The sequence below is a fragment of the Ursus maritimus genome, unplaced genomic scaffold (assembly GCF_017311325.1).
Source record: "Ursus maritimus isolate PB19 unplaced genomic scaffold, ASM1731132v1 scaffold_20, whole genome shotgun sequence".
In the NCBI taxonomy this organism is placed as follows: Eukaryota; Metazoa; Chordata; class Mammalia; order Carnivora; family Ursidae; genus Ursus; species Ursus maritimus.
In genome coordinates, this window is record NW_024424453.1 from 27,426,729 (window position 1) to 27,434,609 (window position 7,881).

Below are 7,881 nucleotides of genomic sequence, written 5' to 3' on the forward strand. Positions count from 1 at the left end.
AAATACTTTCTCCCACTCTGCAGCTTGTCTTTTTTTTTTTAACAGTGTGTTTCAAAAAGCAGAAGTTTTAAATTTTCATGAAGTTCACTTTATCAACTTTTTCTTTTATCGTCTGGTGTCATACTGAGAAATCTTTGCCTAACCCAAGGTCATGAAGATTTTTCTCCTACCTAGGTCTGTGATCTATTTTCAGTCATTTTTGCATAAGGTGAGAGGTACGAATCAAATGTGCAATTGTTTTTGTCGTGTGGGCGTCCAGTTGTTCCAGAGGGACACCTTTGTAAATTCACGCGATGGTGCTGTTCAGCCTGGCGCAGGTGTCTTACCCACCTGGATCTCCCAGGGCGTCTATCAAAGGAACCGCCCAGCTGCATGGGTGCTCAACAAACAGAGGAGGGGGAAATACACATATGTCGCTTTGGCTTTTCCCTCCTCTGTTTCCGTTTTCTCCTGAACACACTATTCAATGTTCACTGCTTCAGGCAGGAGATGGGAAACGTGAATGCAGAATGCACAGTTATAAAAATTGGGTGCCCCTTAGGAAACAGAGGGACACCTGGCATAAACCAGAGGTTTGGGAAGAAAGCCACACTGTGGGCAGGGCAGAGGGAATGAAAATCGAAGTGATAAATGAGGAGCTGTGTTGAGAAAATGGGTTCGCTATGCTCTCATCTCCTAGTACCCCACCCAGAGAAGGGATGGAGGGAGCGCGTCGAGGTGACAGGGCCTTGCACACGCAGCATGCCAGCAGGGGAGGTGGCAGTGAGCCACCCCACCAGGATGACATGGCCTGGACAGAGCAGAGGGAGCCTTAGGTCCCATGGGGGCTAATGAAGGGGACCCAGAACCCCTCAAGAGATGACCTGCATGGACTATAAGCAAGGGTCAGACGGGTATGGGGTGTCTCGATGGGTGCCAGTGCGGACAGGAGCCAAAAGGGCCAGTGAGGTGGCTTCCTCCACGAGTTGGCACTACACAGCCTGCCTATAACCTCGGTGACATTTCTGCCACCCCGGGGGAATGGAGGCTCTAAAAAGCAAGTTGTGGGGAGTAAAGGAAATATAGCAAGCTGGGTTTGGGTTGAGAGTCCTACCCTGCACACATCTGAAGGAAGGCAAGCACTGGAACACACTTCTCCAGTTTGTTTTCTCCTCTGATTCTTCTGACAGCTGGGGAGGCCGGGCCCTTCCTGGAGCAGCCCTCCCTTTCCCCCTCATCTCCACTCCACAGCACTAATAATGATCATAATGACACACCGAATTTACATACCACGCTTCTCGGAAGACACTCCATGAGGCTCTGTAGAAATTCATCTCCATGATTACAATGCCTCCTCCAGGTGGCTCAGGAGCAGGAGCCAGCGAACCCATTTGACAGAGTTGGGGACCAGGGCACAGTAAGGTGCCGTGCTTTCTGTGAGGTCACACAGCCTCCCACCCTGACACCATAGCTCCAAACCCCAGTGTGCCGCCCACCAAGCATAGCTGGGCTTCTAGGGTTCTACTGAGGCCCTGGGGTCAGGGTGGGGGCTTTGCTCATAAAGCCAAGAAACCACAAAAGCCCCCAGAATATGCATCACCCCTGCCTTCACCTCGGGACCCAGTTGAAGTAGTGGCGAAGAGACAGGGGAAGCAGGCAGCAAGGGAAACAGAGTCCAGAATAAAAAATAAGAATTAGCCTTCATTTCTAAACCTTCCAAGGACTAGTTTGTCCTGTTAACCCCATTAATATAATCTAAGACTTCATTATATTCACAGTCACCTGCTCCGGGGCTATAATTGAAACTGTTTCTAAATAATGTTTTCCATCCACCCTACTGGCCAGAAGTTGCAGCAAGAGGAATCCATTTCTTTGCATCCTGCCCACCGTGGAGACAGAAGACCACAAAACCATAAAGCATCCACTCGATATGATTAAGGGCAGTTTCTTTTCTGGCACAGAGAGCTCCTGATTATGGCATTACATTCTGGTGGGGGCCGAATAAAAGTGATTTGAGGAGGTTTACATCTCCCTGGAGAGGGAAAGAGCACTCATTTGCATTTATAAAGCATATTGAGAGCTCTGGCAGAAAGTTATGGTGGAAGCACAATTAAATATTTACCATCACTTCTGCTCTCAAACAGTGGCGTGGGGACCAACCAGCTGGAGGTGCGTGTGCTGCTGTCAGATCTGATGCCTACAGGGGGGGCAACTCTGGAACCCCCACCCACCGCCTGGCCTCTGCCCTCTGGGAGGGAGTCCTCACTGCCCACGCGGGAGGGAGGAATGCTGGGAAGGGCAGGCACAGAGGGGGAAAGAGCGCACTGCTGGGGGCAGACTGGGTCCAGGTCCCACTTCCACCACTCTCTTCCTCTCTGTCCCATTCTCTCCCTCCTTTCTCTCTCTCTTTCCCCCTCCCTCTCCCTGCACCACCCCCATCTTTCCCCCTCCTTCTTCCTCATCTGCAGAATGTAACTAGAGCCAGCTAGTACACAGGACTGAGGGGGGGGGAGATAAAGCAGTACAAATACATTATTATTATTATTATTATTATTATTATCATCATCATCATCATCACTTAATCACTCCAAGCTTCAGTTTTCTTAGCTATGCAAAAGCCCTAATGGTGCTATCTGTAAGACACCCATAAGATATCCGTAAGACTCAATGGTATTAAATAGCTAATAATATCTCATCTACCTTCTCCCTTGCCTTGTTGTAAAGACCGAGGAGTAACACATGGAGGATACAGCAGCCAATCAGAGGGTGGGTGCCCTGGGAAGACTCGGTCTAGTCCAAGGAGGGACAAGAAGCAAAGTCACACTTGGCATCCTATTCTGGCCAAGCCCACGAGAAGGAGACAGAAACTCAAGGGCGTGGATGGGGTTCTTCTGCATGTGGGGAATGAGTGGGCCCATCCTGACAGGGAGGATGGGAGATGCAGGCTGCGTGGTGGCGAAGGGAGAGACTGTGGTCTCCCGGACAGTGGGGAACAGTGGGGAGGAGGGAAGGACGGAGAGCTCCGCCTGTCTCTCGGGACAGAGATACCAGCACGACTCCCCCGGGCAACAAGGGCAGTGGCAGAAACAGGCTGATGAGAACGAAGTGGGAGCCACGGCAAACACGGGAGAGGGCGAGGAAGACTAAGCAAGAGGGCAGGGGAGGCCATGAGGGGAGACAGAAGGGGGCCTCTGGCGAGAGCTGGCGAGACTGGCAAAGAACCCGAGGACCCAGGCACAAGAGAAGCCTGTCAGAGAGACCCCATTCTGCCAGGGGACAACTTCCTCGCAGTGGCTTTGATATGGAAACCCTGAGGGTGTCGCCTCCAACTCTCGGGGTCGGTGTCTAGAGGTCCGGGTGGGGGGCCGGGTTGGAGCCCCTCTGTGTGGAGTAGAGGCAGCCGTCGCCTGGCTCTGCAGGCGGTTCCCCTCTCTGTCTGGATTGGCACTTTGGGATGTATTGACATTTGGGATGGATTAGATACCCATCATGGTGAAAGAGAGATAAATAAACCCTCTCCTTACAGCTCTGCCATTCTTTTTGGAGAGACATTCATCAGACATTCAGCTGAAAATATTTACAACGTCCTTCCGTGGTGGTAACAATATACGACAACATATACAGATGGAACTGGGGCTTCCGGGCCTTCTCGGAACAGGGCTTCGTGTGTATTTGATAAGGCGAGACTGTGGCCCTCCGGAGCATAGAAAAGCCCTCACAGCCATGTGGTCACTTCCCCGTGCTGCCCTCTGTGGCCCAAGGAACTCCTGCCGCCCAGAAGTCACACCATGGTGCAGCGGCAAGAAGCCGGCCGTAGCTATGTACAAGCAAGGAGCTGAGGGGTGCCTCACTGCAGCCCCAGCTCCCGCCCAGAGCCTTCGCAAGGCTTAGGACAGTTGGAAGAGGTCTCAAACGTGATGGTACAAAGTGGCTCCAGGACGCATTCAGCAAAGGCTGTCTGAGCAACTCCCGGGGGCAGAGTGAGCTCTACGCAGGCATCAGAGACGGAACAGAGGCTAGACACACATCCCACCCCTCGGGGAGCTTGCAGGCAAGCAGGGGAACAGAAATTAATCAAATCACCATGCAGCTAAATCTGCATTTACAGCCTCAGTGAATGGCAGGAAGAGGGAATCCCAGGGACAGTTGTGAGCACTGAATAAAATGACAGGGTGGCAGGGGTATTGGAGGCCGGCACGCAGCTGGCACTCCCTCTTTCCTTCCCCATCCCCTGGCTGAGGAAAGCACAAGGATCACCACCCCCTACACCTACACACACACACACACACACACACACACACACACACACCTGCCCTGAGTTCGTACTGGCAGGATAGGCTATGTGTTAAACAGTCTCCCCCACTCCCACATCCAGAGTGTGCTGGGGACCAGAATGTGCTGGGCTTGCCTTACCACGGTAAGGCCCTCTGCCTTTCCGGGGATGCCCGTGCTGCCCTCGAGATCTGGACTCAGCAGAGCAGCCCGAGCCCCACCTAGAGCCCACACACTCCAGCTGCCACCCCAGCTCTCACAGTGCCCTCACCCCGGGCCCTGTTCCAGCCATCACGCAGCCCGCTGAGGACTCAGCCCAGCCTCCGTGCAGAGTCCTCCTGCAGCTTTCTTCCCTGGCCTTCCTCACGGCTGTGTCCTGGCTTCACATACCACACTGAATGATGCCCATGTGGCTCCCCTCTGGATCCTCGGTCCCTGGATGTGTGTTTGATAAGAACCAACAGCTTCTAACCCCGACTTCACACCACACCCACAATTCCTGCTGCCAGTGCAGGCCAGCCTCCCTGGAACCTCATCCCTACCCCTCTGAATCGGCCTCAAGCTGCCTCCTCGGACCAGGGGAGAGAGGGGCTTTGCCAGCTCCGGGTTTGGGATGAACTGGGTGAGTGTGAACTGTTGAGGGCACCAACCAGCCTCAAGGGCCCCTGTTCTGGCAGGACCAGCCTGAGCCCAGCACAGCTACAAAAGGCTAGAGCAAGAAAGTACTCCAGGGAAGCCTTGCACACCCCATCCCGTGTGCCCAGCCCAACTACATCTGCTCTCTACACTGCATCTCCTCTTGGGCACACTGCCCCGCCCAAACTTTCCCGCGGCCCCTCCCTGGAGCCCAGGGGGGAAGGCTCAGAGGCATTTAGCTGTGATGGCCTGTTCCCCCTTCGTCTCCTCATGTCATCTGCCGTGCCCCCGGGACTCTTTCTCCAGAGTGCCTTCTGCAGCTCTGCGTTCCTTTCCGTTCTTGGCCACCTCTCTGATTCTGGGGCTTCTCCCCCACACATGGGGACCACAGTGGCCCCCTCCTCACTGATATCTCCACAGAAGCCCCTGTGGGGCCAGTGTAAATGGTTCAAAAGCAATACGGCCACACTAAGCAAAACACTCAACCAACTCTGGAGTCCTGGGTTCCAGTCCAGCGCCACAACTGACAGGCCAAGCAAGTCACGTCTGAGCATCCAAGCCTGATCTTCAGGGGTGCGTCCGGTTGCATCCGTGAGCCAGCCAGACCCGGCCCGGAGAGACGCCCCACGTACTCGTAACACGCACTGGGCGAACGCTCAGTTATGTCTTTGCCAAGTGTAAGCTGCTAGGTAAGAGAAGTTATTATTAGAGAAGCCTGCACTGATGGATGTGTCGGAGTGGCCGGTGAGGAAGGAAACAAGCGCGAGTCAACAGATGAGCCACTCCGGCCCATCTGCTGACTGACGGACGGACTGAATCAGAGCAGGCATTTAAACGATAAATACAAACTGTGAAATTTGCTCTTTTAAGGAATGCACAGATCAGTGTAGTAGCCCCCCCTTCTCTGTTTCTTTTATTTTCCAAAGTGCAATTAATTACCGTAAGCAGAAGGAAGCCGCAGCGTACATGGGTCACAGCACAGCAATGTGCCTCAAGGAGTTGGGACAGCCCCCCATCTGCACTCGGTGGACACGGGGTACGGCCTGAGAACATGCCCAAAGCCCAGAGCCCTGGTTCAGATTTCCCTCCCTCCGAGGGCTCTGCCAAGGGTCACAGGGCAGCAGACCAGAGCATGGGGACAGGACATGGCTGTTCAGCTAGGGAGCTGGTGATAAGCCTCTGAAGGGCTGCCGTCTCTGTCCAGCCTGGCCTCACACCTGGTATACCGCTCAAGAGGCTCCCTCTCCCCTCCGGCCTCGGAGGCTCACTTGGGCTCCCAGCTCTTAGAATAGTCTCTGAGAAACATAGCAAGACACCAAAGGGCAACTCTCTCAGGAGATGCATTAGCTTCTCAGGGCTGCCACAGAGCACCCCAGCCTGGGGGGCTTAAAACAACAGACAAGTGTTATCGCAGTTCTGGAAGCTCAAAGTCCAACATCAGGGTGCGAGCAGGGCCATGCTCCCTCTGTGACCTGCAGGGGAGACTCCTGCCTGGCTTCTGGTGGCTTGCCAGCAGTCCTCCATGCTGCTGGGCCTGCAGGTGGATCACTGCAATCTCTGCTTTCGTGGCACGTGCCACTGTCCCCGTGTGGCTCTGTCTTGCAAGGACACCCGCCAAGTTAGCTTAGGGGCCCATCCCACTTCAGTATGACTACTCTCTATATCCATGGTGACCCTATTTCCAAATAAGGTAACACTGGGAGGTGCTGGGGGTTAGGACTTCAACACACTTTTTTTTTTTTTTTGGCAGGGGGCACAATTCAATCCATAACAGGAGGGTAAGATGCCAGGATCTAAAGCTGCAAGGTTTTCTCCAACACACACTCAGGCCCTGTGCTGGAAGCTTGGCAAATAGAGACGCAGAGAAGGCCGGTGTCTCCTTCAAACACATCTTTCTAGGAGGTAAGGGATGGTATCCATTGGCCCCCCTTCTTCTCCCTGTTCCATCCCAGAGGGCAGACCTTTACAGACCACATCCACTGGGCCCCTCGCCACAGGAGCCTGGAGGGCTGGGGAGAGAGAGGCCGTGGCACATCCCTGCCTCCTCTCTGCCAACGGGGCCCCTCCCGTCGCCCTTCGGGCGCCCCATCACTGCTACTCTCTACGTGTCTCCTGCCATCCCCGCTCCGTGCTCCACCGTGCAAACCCTCGTCAGCAGCCGCTTCATTCCCCTCCCTCAGCCGCTCTCAGGGCTGCCACGTGCTCCCGCCAGGCCCCCCTTGATCCTGCGGGCTTACATCAGTAGTCCGGGTGCGCAGCACGCGTCTGCTGTACCTCTCTGCCACGTGCTGCGGCGTGGCACACGGGAGGTGGCCACCAGCCGAGTCCTGGTCACGCTGGACTCGGATCAGACACGCCCGCGTGTAGGCCCGGCTCCACGGCTATCGCGTTGTCCGACCTCGAGCGAGTCACTCAGAGGCCCACGGCTCACGCTCAGCCGTCCACCGAAGGAGAATAATAGCGCCCACATCTTGTACGAGGCGATCATGGGGAGCCAACGAGACACCACTCACCAAGCGCTTCTTGCGGCCTCTGACAAGCTGTAGTAGGCCCTCGAACAGCAGTTGTTGTGAGGTGCCATGTTTGGTCCTGGTGTGGGGTGTAGTCTCTCACGGGCCCGGGGTCCTCAACTATGCCCAGTCTCCCAACCGAAGCCCCTCTGAAGGATGGGCTTTGGCTCCACCTGGCCCCGGCAGCCTCAGCCGATGGAGAAGCCGCAGGTAAACATCCAGCCACACCCGCTTCTCCTCGGCCACCCCCTGCCCAACCACAGACAGACCACTTGCTGCAGCCTTCTCCCCACATACACCGTGCACGGAGGGCTCTGGGGTGCGGCCCCAGCCTCTGCAAGAACTCACTAAATGCTTGTCCTATCCTGCAGGCTCCTCCTGAGGACCAGCCGGACCAGTGTGGCCCTGTCGGGTCTGAAGCAATGGGGAAGGCCAGCGAGAAGGAGCCTAAATAGCCAAGTGGCTCCCCCTACAACACCCCCAG